The sequence below is a fragment of the Hyla sarda genome, chromosome 4, assembly GCF_029499605.1.
Source record: "Hyla sarda isolate aHylSar1 chromosome 4, aHylSar1.hap1, whole genome shotgun sequence".
Lineage (NCBI taxonomy): Eukaryota > Metazoa > Chordata > Amphibia > Anura > Hylidae > Hyla > Hyla sarda.
The window spans coordinates 55,475,451-55,489,381 of record NC_079192.1 but is presented as its reverse complement, the minus strand read 5'-3'; the positions used below and the strand labels follow the sequence as shown (position 1 = coordinate 55,489,381).

General features: G+C 47.6%; 1 long non-coding RNA gene across 7 annotated transcripts in view; it reads left to right on the top strand.

Annotated features, from left to right (window-relative positions):
- Nucleotides 1-13,931, top strand: part of LOC130367961 (uncharacterized) — an 86,535-nt gene that overhangs the window by 16,490 nt on the left and 56,114 nt on the right. Inside the window, exon 1 of one of the 7 annotated variants that reach the window (XR_008892229.1) lies at nucleotides 10,896-10,970. The exons of 5 other annotated variants lie outside the window; for them this stretch is intronic. This is a non-coding gene — a long non-coding RNA (uncharacterized LOC130367961). Of the gene's footprint in view, nucleotides 1-10,895; nucleotides 10,993-13,931 lie in introns of those variants that run through there. One more of the 7 variants, XR_008892230.1, reaches the window with a different exon arrangement.

Sequence of the window (13,931 nt, the reverse complement as noted above, 5' to 3'; positions counted from 1 at the left end):
GCGCTCCGGTCAGATCCACTGACCCGGGGCGCTGCGATTCCGCTTCCAGCCGGGATGTGATTCGCGATGCGGGTAGCGCCCGCTCGCGATGCACACCCCGGCTCCCGTACCTGACTCGCTCTCCCTCGGTCCTGTCCCGGCGCGCGCGGCCCCGCTCCCTAGGGCGCGCGCGCGCCGGGTCTTTGCGATTTAAAGGGCCACTGCGCCGCTGATTGGCGCAGTGATTCCAATTAGTGTGTTCACCTGTGCACTTCCCTATATCACCTCACTTCCCCTGCACTCCCTTGCCGGATCTTGTTGCCATCGTGCCAGTGAAAGCGTTTCCTTGTGTGTTCCTAGCCTGTGTTCCAGACCTCCTGCCGTTGCCCCTGACTACGATCCTTGCTGCCTGCCCCGACCTTCTGCTACGTCCGACCTTGCTTCTGTCTACTCCCTTGTACCGCGCCTATCTTCAGCAGCCAGAGAGGTGAGCCGTTGCTAGTGGATACGACCTGGTCACTACCGCCGCAGCAAGACCATCCCGCTTTGCGGCGGGCTCTGGTGAAAACCAGTAGTGACTTAGAACCGATCCACTAGCACGGTCCACGCCAATCCCTCTCTGGCACAGAGGATCCACTACCTGCCAGCCGGCATCGTGACAATAACATTATGTATCCCGTACGGTAAATATAAAAAAATACCAAACCACAGATTTGCAATTTTTATAATATCCCAGAAAAAAAAGTTAAAAAGCGATTAAAAAGTCAGATCAATACCAAAATGGTACCGATACAAAAAGCAGATTATGGCGCAAAAAATTTGCCCTCATACAGCCTGGTATGCGGAAAAAAAATAAAGCTACAAGGGTTAAAAATTGGCAATTAAAAAAATTTGAAAAAGTTCAGAATTAGTAAAACATGACGTAAACTATACAAATCTGATATCGCTGTAATCAGGCGGCCTAAAGTATAAAACGAACATGTTACCTCAACCACAAGGTAAATGGCGTAGAAAAGAAAACCACCAAATCTGCAAAATTATCTTTTACTATTTCAATTTCACTTCCCTTAATATATATATATATATATTTTTTTTTTGGTTCAGAGAATATGTTATTGAAAAATTAAAAGGTATCCTTATAGTAGGTAGTTATGGCCATTATAGGGCGAGGAGGAAAAAATTAGAGCGTAAAAGCGAAAATTGGCACGGACAAGTGGATCGTCATGAGGGACAAGTAGATCTTACTCCATTTAGTGGACAAGTTGTTTTTTTATAAAATTTCCACACCCCTGAGATTTTATGCAAGTTTCATAACCGGAACAGTCTCTATACAGGCAAAGTCTCTTAGAGATTGACAGTGGTTGGCACTTTAAGCATTTTAGAGTCTGTAGACTGATATGCGCTGTTACGCTGGATTTAGGGGATTTAGTTGGGGTCCAGCAGTCACGCTAGCTTTTGCGGGTATTTAGTTTAGGACTCACGGTTTGATTGAGGCTGAGGCGGGCAGGCTTCAGGCCTAGAGTGTCTTTGTAAGCTGCGCAGATCCGTCCTGATAGTCCGGCATCCACGAGAGCAGCAACCCAAGAGAGCGATCATTGGCTACAGCTCCCTTATATGGGCAGGGGCTGGCCTTAAGCTGATTGGTCCAGTACTTCTGTCAATCATCTTTACAAAGGGTTATGGGTAATCATGTGACCCAAGGACCTCCAAAGGTCCTCCAACATACCATAGAGGAATTAACATAGTCACATGACCGAAGGTCCTGCGATGCTACAAAGGTAAGTATGCTAAAATGGTCAGACACACACCTCAAATATCTGGGGGTAAATATCACAGCGAAAATGGGTTCACTATGCAATGCTAACTTCAGCAGTTGATGAAAGACATAAAGACCATATTAGATGAATATGACTTGCCCCTGATCTCATGGCTAGGCCGACATAATGTCATCCAGTGCTATGTTCTCCCCAAAGTCACTTACAAACTTTCAATAGTGCCCATCGCACTCCCGGATAGATTTTTCACCACAATTAAGAGATTATTCTCCAGTTATGTATGGAAGCAGAGGAGGCCCCGTATGTCACACACACACTTCTTTCTCATCTGAAGTCAGAGGGGGGTATCAGGCTGCCAGATGTCCGCAATCTTTATAGGGAAATTCAGCTTCGGTGTTGGGTGCACATAACTCAGTCGTCACTGGCGCACCGTGGCTTCCTCGTCTCCTGAAATCACTGAGGATGACCCTCTTGCGGGCATCTGGCTGCCCTCTACAACCCGCACCAAATACAATGCGAACAGTAAACACTTATTACTTGATGGTGTCATCTCTTCCTTGTCTTCCCTTTCCCCCTTTCTTTCTCCTGGTGTTTCCCCTCTTCTTCCCTCACATCTTATACCTGCTGTCGTGGGGATGGACTCGCCTACCTTCACCTCAATGTGGAGTAAGCTCTCTAACATCCCAGTCTCGCAGTTGTTCTCTGACCTTCCTGCATCAAAACCATTTTATCTCATGTTTTTGCTAAGCGGCACCTACCCCTCAGAGCACTCACCGATTTCGAGAGCTCCCTGCTCTCCCGGGGGGATAGGCCCTGGAGACTTTCTGACTCCTAGACAGCATGCCGGAGGGCGATGCCGCGGGGGAGGCCAGGTTACTTAGCCTCATGGGAACGTGAATTGAACCTTCCCCTGAGTGATATGGAGGTGGAGCGAATCCTTTCCTTTTCACAGGGCCCGTCTAGATGTGTACGTCTACAAGTTAATCATTTTAAGGTCCTCTCCCGCTGGTACAAGGTACCTGAATTTCTCCATGCACATGGTCTCACGCCCTCCAATTTATGTTGGGGATGCAAATCCCAAGTTGGCACACATTCACACATCTGGTGGTACTGCCCCAGCATAGCTTTGTTTTGGAAGGAAGTAGAAACTAAGCTTGCCGCCATTACAGGGAACACTATCCAACTTACACCAGAGGCGGTCCTATTGGGATGCCCCTCTATATCCTATGTCCCTGCATCCGACACTTTGATTTCTCAGCTTCTTGCGGCTGCCAAGTCCCTGATTCCCTTACATTGGTTACAGGCTTCGCTCCCCTTCCTGCAAGACTGGTATGCGAAAATATCCCAAATCTGTAGGTTTGAGGAAATGTCTAGTCGAGTGCACAGATCTCACGATACCTTCCTTAAGACATGGCAACCTTGGTTGGATTCCCCTTATTCACTATGAGAGTCCCTGGCTGCGGTTGCTTTTTCGCTCCCTTGCCCTTTCACTCTCTTGTAGGTCTCCCATGTCCTCTTGCGCATGCTCCACACTTTACTGCACCTAGCTTCTTCCTTTCTTTATTTCTTTCTCTCTCTCTCTTCCTTTCTTTCCATCTACCTCTCTTATTCTTCCATAATTCTCTTCTTTACTCCACCTATTGTTTCCCCATCTCCCCCCCCTCCTTTCCCGCCCGCCTGTGTTCCCCCTGTCCCTTTTTGATTCTTACCCTTGATAGAGCAACGCTTGATACCCGTCTTTTTACCCTTCATCTCCCTTTATTCGATCCCCCCCTCTCCCACCCTGTCCCTGCACTCAACTGTGTCAGGATAGCGAATCCAGATCTGAATGGATTTATCATACTTGATTTTTGTTTGTTACGTTTTCACATGTGTATTTGTCATTGAGTTCTGATATCTATGGAAAAACTGAGCTTCTTGCACTTGTTCCACCTGCGAGTGGACTTCATTACCTGTTTAACTTTTTTGCTCAATAAAAATTATAGTTGAAAAAAAAAAGGTAAGTATAATAATATGCATTATATTAAATATACCCATTATTAAATATGTACGCATAAACATTATAAAATTAGAGAAGGAGGAGGCGACTAGGGGCTGTCCCACCTGGGGGACCCTACCTGAACGTAGTAACTCTGACTTTGGGGACCACCATACAAGGTAAAGTTAAACAACCTTGTACCGGGACACCACAAACCCCCTTACTTAAAATAAGTCGGCCTTGACGTCTGTCCCCTAAGACAGAGGGACGAAGTGAAGGTTGCTTTATAACAGTCCTTGGCATAACTTTTCAAATGTCCATTAGTCAGGCTGTTTAAATACTACAAGGTTGTTTAACTTTTTTAGGTACAAACATAGGCATGGGTAAACTCATGAACAGGATTACTTGGTTCATGAGTTTAGTAACAGGATGAAATTATTATACATGAGATACATCCTAACACTTTACTTACTTTTTTGAATCTCACTAGACATTTTTGAATCTCACTAGACATTTTTGCCACACTAGTTACCTGTTTAGTACACTGAGGGTTTTACTGGCTTGCCTGAGGCTATCTACCAATAAATTAGCTACTAGGGTCCATTGGCTACACGTTCTTATTTATTTATTTATATAGCGGCTACAGATTCAGCAGCGCTTACAATTATGGGGTACAGCTCTTATCCCTAGAACACAACAGATAAACCTTACCTAGGTTACCTTTTGATTACGTGTATTATTTTAGCTCGCAAAAGCACCTACTGGCCGGGCAGGGCATCTCGCACACGTAAGGGAGAGAAGAGAACAGTTAGTGTACATAACAGTGGCAGGAATTTGAAAATGACATAGGCTACAATTCCCAAAGCGTTTACTTGAGTGTGAGATATCTTTTTTGTTTGGTGTACTAAGTTTAAGTGAGGTAAGTACACTTGAGTGGTTAGTTTGAGGTACTATGTGTACAGTATTACGTGCAAGGTCAGTCTTGGTACCTTAAGGGTGGTTTTCCCTGTATAGACCTTTGAGAAGGTTTTAGTGATGGGTGACGGAAATGTTACTCCCAGAGGAGCTGAGAGAGCCACCTACTAGCAACTACTACAACACTTATTATTTTACTTTTTATGTACACGTTCATAAAGCAAAGTTGTTTTTTTTTTTTCGTGTACAGAAATCATTTGCATTTGATTACCTTAGCACAAACATTTATTACAGGGTTCAGGTGCATTCACCTGATAAGTGCAATTAGAGCAAAGAATATTATGTTACTGTTGAGGTATTTACATGAAAACAGGCACGCAAGGATCATCAGTCCACCTGCGCTAAGAGTCCACAGATCACGGCTACCACATTTAGCCGGGCACACACTTACGAATCTCCTAAGGGGCTAGGAGTATCTTGGCCTAAGGGCCAGGCACAAAAGCTTGATGGTTACGGATTAACGGAACAGTCTTAGCAAAGTCCTGCTAGGCACACTTCTTGAACGTTGCAGAAAAGTCTGTGAAGATAAAGCTTTAGAAAAACATAAATGTCACACTTCAGAAGAAACTCTTGCAGTGTAGCCCTGCTCCTCTTCTGAAACCTCTACCCCTCTCAACATCAGAACCAGGCAAGGAATTGATGTGACTTTCCCACACCACATTAGTGAGGGTAGAGTGGGACACTGTAGGGTTGAGATTAATCATATGGTTACTGGTCACTGTGGTCGTGGCCAAAGGCAGACTGGTTGGTACTGGTTGAGTCGGCCACACCTCCTCCTCAGGAGTGGGCCACAGCACTTTCGTTGGTGCCTGGTGGATAGGCCAAACCTCCGGACAGGGAGTAGGCCTAGGCATGGAAGTTGGTATCCGCAGTTTAGGCCAAACCCCCTCAGTAGGAGTAGGCCTGGGTACTTCACTGAAGATAGAGGTATCCGGATGCTGTGGAGGAAGACCTCTGTCGTGGGAGGCAATGGGGATTGACCTCTTTGGCCTCAGTCCATGCAGATCCGCCTCCCTGAAGATTACCCCCGGAGGGGTAGCCGGGCAGTCGTCATCGCCATCGGGCAATGGGGCTAGTTCACAGGCCCCCTCCGTGTTCAGCGACAACTGCTGCAGACGGTCGGCAAGTTCTCGGAATAGTTGGGCTGCGACCGCCACAACTATTCCTCTGCTCCGGCGCCATCTTTGTGCTCACGCCACGTGGAACGCTGCTGTCTGCCATGTCTGTTCTCTCCATCTCTTCCTTGTGCAGACTGAAGAGGTTGCTGTGCAGGGCTCCTTTTATAATGGGCTTCTCCAAAATGGCCGCCGGCCGGAAGGACGTCCTCGGTGCAGCCCCGACTTCCGGTCCCCCGGGAAACAACAGCAGTGAATTTAAGTTCCCCTCAGCTGCGACACATTTACTTGGTAGCCACACCCAGGGGCGGGTCGTGGCGCAGCACAGGCTTTTTTCGCGCGCTTCTCTGGCAGCAGGTTAACTCTCTCTGACCGGACCAGAGGATCCTAACATGTATTCACTTCTCACTTTACACATTTCTGCAGCCAGTAAATTTTCGCCTCCCCCCTTACTTTTTGCGTGCGCTCTCTGCACGCAACACCATACACACGACTCCGTACACTTAAATGGTGGTTTGCAGCACATTAGTAAAGTCCTTTACATAGGGGGGAGTACACTGTAACTGGTGGCAACAGCTGTAGGCACACACCCGTATCCTGTTCGTAGGACACCAAAAAACTATGTGATAGCCTGGGGGTGTAGGGTATATGGGGTGTAGCTGTGCGGTAATTAAAGGGTGTCTGATTAACCCTTTCTATTCATGACGCCAGGTGAGGGCTCCTCTGCAATGCTTGTCCTACCGCCACCCTTCCCAAGAGTGATAGGGAGGTATGGAATAATTGAATGTCCACAACCGGAGAGTATGCTGAAAACAGTCGGAACTTTTACTGAAGTTTCATAACCGGAACAGTCTCTAAACAGGCAAATAGAAGTAAAGAAGATCCCGGCACACCATCTTCTTGCTGAAGGTAAAGCTTTTATTCAAGCATGTATCACACAGGTGAACGCAGCACGCGTTACAGCCATTCCAGCCTTTATCAACTGCATAGTAATAATACAGACCAACGTGCTATATATGCGCCAAAAACACAATCAATACGTCATGAAATGGTCCCAGACCGCCTCCCCCTGTGATGTTGTACTCTCACAAATTTATAAATGGAGACAAGTCCGTAGTATCGGGGGTGGTGCTTCAGACCGGACGTTGCAACTATGGAAAGAAAACAGATACGTAAGTGGCTATATATGATATTATTCAATATAGAAGACTAGATAGTTCATTGTCCCGGTTCAGACCACGAGGCTCCAATGTATCCAATTTATGGATCCAATAAGCCTCTTTGCGGGCTAAAAGTTTTTTAATGTCACCGCCCCTTCGTGGGGGAATTACTTTGTCAATTACCTGGTATTGTAGCTGGGAAATGTTATGCTTTTTTGAATGAAAATGGTTCGGTATTGGCAGCAGTAATTTTTTGCATCTGATGCTGGATTTGTGCCTGTTGATGCGGTCCCCTACACGCTGGGTGGTCTCCCCAACGTATAGGAGACCGCACGGGCATTTAATAAGGTAAACTACATTCCTGGACTGACATGTGAAGAAATCGTTTATTGGAAAGGATTTGCCGGAGTATGGTTGAGTAATTTGATTCTGCTTCATAACATTGCTGCATTGAGCACAACTTAAAATCATTGACACCATGGGTTAAAACAACCCCAGCATTTCTTTTGGATACCAATGATTTTGTGAGAACAATTGAGACAGTAACAGGGATTACAGATGATACTATATAGGTAACTATAGATGTTGTATCATTATATACGTCAATTGATCACAGCAAGGGGATTGAAGCAACCATGTGGCTACTTCAACGAAGTGAATATGCTACATCACAAAAAGAATTTCTGGAGGAAATGTTAAATATTGTTTTAAGAGAAAATTTCTTTCTTTATGAAGATTCATTTTTTCAGCAGCAGCGAGGATCGGCCATGGGGGCGAATGTGGCCCCCCCGTATGCTAATGCCTATATGGCATTTTTTGAAGAACAGTACGTCTACACTAATCCCTTATTTCAGCAATATGCCAAAGTTTGGCGTCGTTATATAGACGATATCGTATGTATATGGGAGGGGCCACATTCGTCATTGATCGAGTTTTTTGAATTTTTGAACAGTGTAAGATCGGAACTGAAATTTACATTGACACAGGATAAAGAGAAGGTCAGCTTTCTGGATACTATGCTCCATAAGGACGGCAAAGGGGGTCTGTGTGCTGACCTCTACCGTAAACCCACAGATAAAAACAGTCTGCTTCATTTTTCTAGCTCTCTCCAGCAATAAAAAAAATCTATTCCACTGTCCCAGAAACAAAGAGTTACCAGGATAGTGAAGGACCCCATTATAAGAGAGCAACGTCTACAAGAACTGAATGAAAAGTTCAGACAACAGGGCTACCCGGAGAAAATTCTGAATGGGACCCCCCATATATCCCCTTTGTCATAGGATTGACAAAATTGTTAAAGAACACTGGCGGATTCTTAGAATTTATTAATGCTCCACTAATCTGTAATAAGAGGGCTCCTAACATTAAGGATAAATTGATCCAAGCAGACGTTGGAAGTATGAAGAAAACACGTCAGTCTTTTTTGAGCACCCAGAAAAAAGGCACATATCCTTGTTTAAGTGCTCAATGCAGCAATGTTATGAAGCAGAATCAAATTACTCACCCATACTCCGGCAAATCCTTTCCAACAAACGGTTTCTTCACATGTCAATCCAGGAATGTAGTTTACCTTATTAAATGCACGTGCAGTCTCCTATACGTTGGGGAGACCACCCAGCGTGTAGGGGACCGCATCAACAGGCACAAATCCAGCATCAGATGCAAAAATCTACTGCTGCCAATACCAAACCATTTGCATTCAAAAAAAGCATAACATTTCCCAGCTACAATACCAGGTAATTGACAAAGTAATTCCCCACGAAGGGGCGGTGACATTAAAAAACTTTTAGCCCGCAAAGAGGCTTATTGGATCCATAAATTGGATATATTGGAGCCTCGTGGTCTGAACCGGGACTATGAACTATCTAGTCTTCTATATTGAATAATATCATACATGGCCACTTACATATCTGTTTTCTTTCCATAGTTGCAACGTCCGGTCTGAAGCACCACCCCCGATACTACGGACTTGTCTCCATTCATAAATTTGTGAGAGTACAACGTCACAGGGGGAGGCGGTCTGGGACCATTTGATGACGTATTGATTGTGTGTTTGGCGCATATATAGCACGTTAGTCTGTATTATTACTATCCAGTTGATAAAGGCTGGAATGGCCGTAACGCGTGCTGCGTTCACCTGTGTGATACATGCTTGAATAAAAGCTTTACCTTCAGCAAGAAGTTCATGTGCCGGGATCTTCTTTACTTCTATTGGATTTACCCTGGCCCCCGCCCTTATTCCACAGTGCCGTCCTAACTATTCTTTTGATTTCTATACAGGCAAAGTCTCTTAGAGTTTCACAGTGGTTGAGACCTTAAGCGTTTTAGAGTCCGTAGACTGATATGCGCTGTTCCGCTGTATTTAGGGGATTTAGTTGAGGTCCAGCAGTCACGCTAGCTTTAGCGGGGATTTAGTTTAGGATTCACGGTTTGATTGAGGCTGAGGCGGGCAGGCTTCAGGCCTAGAGTGTCTTTGTAAGCTGCGCAGATCCGTCCTGATAGTCCGGCATCCACGAGAGCAGCAACCCAAGAGAGCGATCATTGGCTACAGCTCCCTTATATGGGCAGGGGCCGGCCTTAAGCTGATTGGTCCAGTACTTCTGTCAATCATCTTTACAAAGGGTTATGGGTAATCATGTGACCCAAGGACCTCCAAAGGTCCTCCAACATACCATAGAGGAATTAACATATTCACATGACCGAAAGTCCTGAGACGCTACAAAGGTAAGTATACTAATAGGTATTATATTAAATATACCCATTATTAAATATGTACACATAAACATTATAAAATTAGAGAAGGAGGAGGCGACTAGAGGCTGTCCCACCTGGGAGACCCTACCTGAACGTAGTAACTCTGACTTTGTGGACCACCATACAAGGTACGGTATGCAATACGGTACCGGGACACCACACCAGTAGGTGCGCGTGTCCCCAAGTTAACAATCGAAAAAGCTCCTCTAGCCAACATCCTAAGAGAGGAGAGGGTATAACTTAGCATACTGCTCTAATATTCAGATACCAACACAGAAGACAACTCTAGGGCGGCCAACGGACAGCTAACGGCTGTCCGGGCATGCTGGGAGTTGTAGTTTTGCAACAACTGAAGGCACCCTAGTTGGGAAACACTGGAATAAGGGATAAGTGTCTGATCGTGGATGGTCTGACTGCTGGCACCCCACATGATCTCCAGAATGGGCTATGGCTTTCTGTGTGTCATGGAGCTGCAGATGGCACTTCATCCAGATGGAGAGCTGGAGATACCCGAGTACAGCACTCCCATAGAAATGAATGGATGACGTGCAGTCTACAGCTCCATGACACACAGAGAGCCAGGTCCACCTTCTAGAGATCGTGGGAGGTCCTAGTGGTTGGATCTCCAGAACGGGGCCTGTGGACAGGGGATACGGTCAACCCCTTTAAATATGATTCCATTTCTGTCCACATCCATTGCACTAGTCCAATGCCTTACACTTTGTGTTACCTCAACCTTTGCACCCCTAAAAAATTTGAGAAAGGTAAGAGTGTTCTTTTTTGTTAACTTATCGCCTACCTGACCAGATTTTAAAAAGAAGGTTATTGCCGGACTACCTCTTTAATGTCTGATAAATGAGGTTCTGCCTCTGGACCTTGGAAGTCACATAGATGCATTCACCATAGTTTTTAGTCATGTTAATAAGAGACTCTACATATTTCATAGTGATGGAGCCTGTATTTGAAGTCCCTATGTGAGACCCTATTGGGGTTGGATCTGAGGGGGGAGCTAGCTGAGGGCATGTTGGACACAGCAATAGAAGGTGGATTGCCACTCACCTATAAGGCTACTAGGGCTAAGCAGTGGTACACACAGTACAGTTTATTAATTGCCGTGATTTATTTACTCTCTCTTTATTTACTTGTTTCAGCTCATATGACATGAACCTCCTGGGTGACAAGGAGAAGGTGTCCAAGTTGTGAGAAACTTCTGAACCTCCTTCTGTGCTCAAAAGTCTGTAAAAGTCCATCAATAAGTAAATCTAAAAATCTGTATTACTTTGGGGCACCTATTGTTTTATTATAATTTGTTATTCCTAGAGAACCCCTTTAATTCCATTAGTATACTAGATAAGGGTCTGGACTCTATTTTTATGCTATTTCAAACAGCCTCCAGCTACCACTTGGGGGATATGTTTATGCATTTATGGTAGCTGTTTTAGGGTACTGTCACGATGCCGGCTGGCAGGAGGTGGATCCTCTGTGCCAGAGAGGGATTGGCGTGGACCGTGCTAGTGGACCGGTTCTAAGTCACTACTGGTTTTCACCAGAGCCCGCCGCAAAGCGGGATGGACTTGCTGCGGCGGTAGTGACCAGGTCGTATCCACTAGCAACGGCTCAACCTCTCTGGCTGCTGAAGATAGGCGCGGTACAAGGGAGTAGACAGAAGCAAGGTCGGACGTAGCAGAAGGTCGGGGGCAGGCGGCAAGGTTCGTAGTCAGGGTGAATAGCAGAAGTACTGGTACACAGGCTTAGGACACACAAAACGCTTTCACTGGCACAAGGCAACAAGATCCGGCAAGGGAGTGCATGGGAGGAGGTCAGATAAAGGCAGGGAGCAGATGGAAGCCAATTAAGCTAATTGGGCCAGGCACCAATCATTGGTGCACTGGCCCTTTAAGTCTCAGGGAGCTGGCGCGCGCGCGCCCTAGAGAGCGGAGCCGCGCGCGCCAGCACATGACAGCAGGGGACGGGAACGGGTAAGTGACCTGGGATGCGATTCACGAGCGGGCGCGTCCCGCTGTGCGAATTGCATCCCCGACGGCCATGACAGTGCAGCGCTCCCGGTCAGCGGGACCGACCGGGGCGCTGCGGAGAGAGAGACGCCGTACGCGCTCCGGGGAGGAGCGGGGACCCGGAGCGCTAGGCGTAACAGTACCCCCCCCCCTTAGGTCTCCCCTTCTCTTTGTCCGGTAACTGCCTCCCCTGGGATGAGGACACCGGGAAAGGATGGAGGGATTCCTCAACGGCAGGCAGTACCGCAGGAGTGGGAATGGGGAGGGAGGGCAGAGGGCGAGGCCTGGCACGGGGCAGTGTGACACCAGGACGAGAGCCATGAGGAGGCACCGAGGCTTGCCTGACTGGACTGGGAGGGGGGGAGAGGCACTTCTTAAGGCGGGCAGAGTCCATAACGACCTTAGGGAGACCGGATACAGGAGGAACCACAGGGTCACGGCAGGGAGTACTGGTAACCGGTTTAAGGCAGTCCTTGAAGCAAGAGGTACCCCAGCTCTTGATCTCCCCTGTGGACCAATCCAGGGTTGGGGAATGGTGTTGAAGCCAGGGTAGTCCAAGGAGAATTTCCGAAGTGCAATTGGAGAGGACCAAAAACTAAATTTTCTCATGATGAGGTCCGATGCACATTAGGAGGGGCATCGTGCGGAAACGCACGGTGCAATCCAAGCTGGCTCCGTTGACCGCGGAAATGTGGAGTGGCTTGACAAGACGGGTCACCGGGATGCGGAATTTATTCACCAAGGACTCCCGAATAAAATTCCCAGAGGCACCAGAGTCCAGGCAGGCCACGGCTGAGAGGGAAGAGCTGGTTGAAGAAGAAATCCGTACAGGCACCGTGAGACGTGGAGAAGCCGACTTAGCATCAAGAGACGCTACACCCACGAGAGCTGGGTGCGAGCGTGCGTTTCCCAGACGTGGAGGACGGATGGGGCAATCCACCAAAAAATGTTCGGTACTGGCACAGTACAGACAAAGATTCTCTTCCTTACGGCGATTCCTCTCTTCCAGGGTCAGGCGAGACCGATCCACTTGCATGGCCTCCTCGGCGGGAGGCCTAGGCGCAGATTGCAATGGAGACTGTGGGAGAGGTGTCCAGAGATCTAAGTCTTTTTCCTGGCGGAGCTCTTGATGCCTCTCAGAAAAACGCATGTCAATGCGAGTGGCTAGATGAATGAGTTCATGCAGGTTGGTAGGAGTATCTCGTGCGGCCAGAACATCTTTAATGTTGCTGGATAGGCCTTTTTTAAAGGTCGCGCAGAGAGCCTCATTATTCCAGGATAGTTCTGAAGCAAGAGTACGGAATTGTATGGCGTACTCGCCAACGGAAGAATTACCCTGGACCAGGTTCAGCAGGGCAGTCTCAGCAGAAGAGGCTCGGGCAGGTTCCTCAAAGACACTTCGAATTTCCGAGAAGAAGGAGTGTACAGAGGTAGTGACGGGGTCATTGCGGTCCCAGAGCGGTGTGGCCCATGACAGGGCTTTTCCAGACAGAAGGCTGACTACGAAAGCCACCTTAGACCTTTCAGTAGGAAACTGATCCGACATCATCTCCAAATGCAGGGAACATTGCGAAAGAAAGCCACGGCAAAACTTAGAGTCCCCATTAAATTTGTCCGGCAAGGACAGGCGGAGGCTAGGAGTGGCCACTCGCTGCGGAAGAGGTGCAGGAGCTGGCGGAGGAGAAGGTTGCTGCTGCTGTAGCTGAGACTGAATCTGCTGTAGCTGCGACTGGAGTTGCTGAGTCATGGTGGTCAAGTACGACAGCTGGTGATCTTGTTGGGCAATCTGTCGGGCTTGCTGGGCGACCAGTGTGGGGAGGTCGGCGACAACAGGCAGAGGAACTTCAGCGGGATCCATGGCCGGATCTACTGTCACGATGCCGGCTGGCAGGAGGTGGATCCTCTGTGCCAGAGAGGGATTGGCGTGGACCGTGCTAGTGGACCGGTTCTAAGTCACTACTGGTTTTCACCAGAGCCCGCCGCAAAGCGGGATGGACTTGCTGCGGCGGTAGTGACCAGGTCGTATCCACTAGCAACGGCTCAACCTCTCTGGCTGCTGAAGATAGGCGCGGTACAAGGGAGTAGACAGAAGCAAGGTCGGACGTAGCAGAAGGTCGGGGGCAGGCGGCATGGTTCGTAGTCAGGGTGAATAGCAGAAGTACTGGTACACAGGCTTAGGA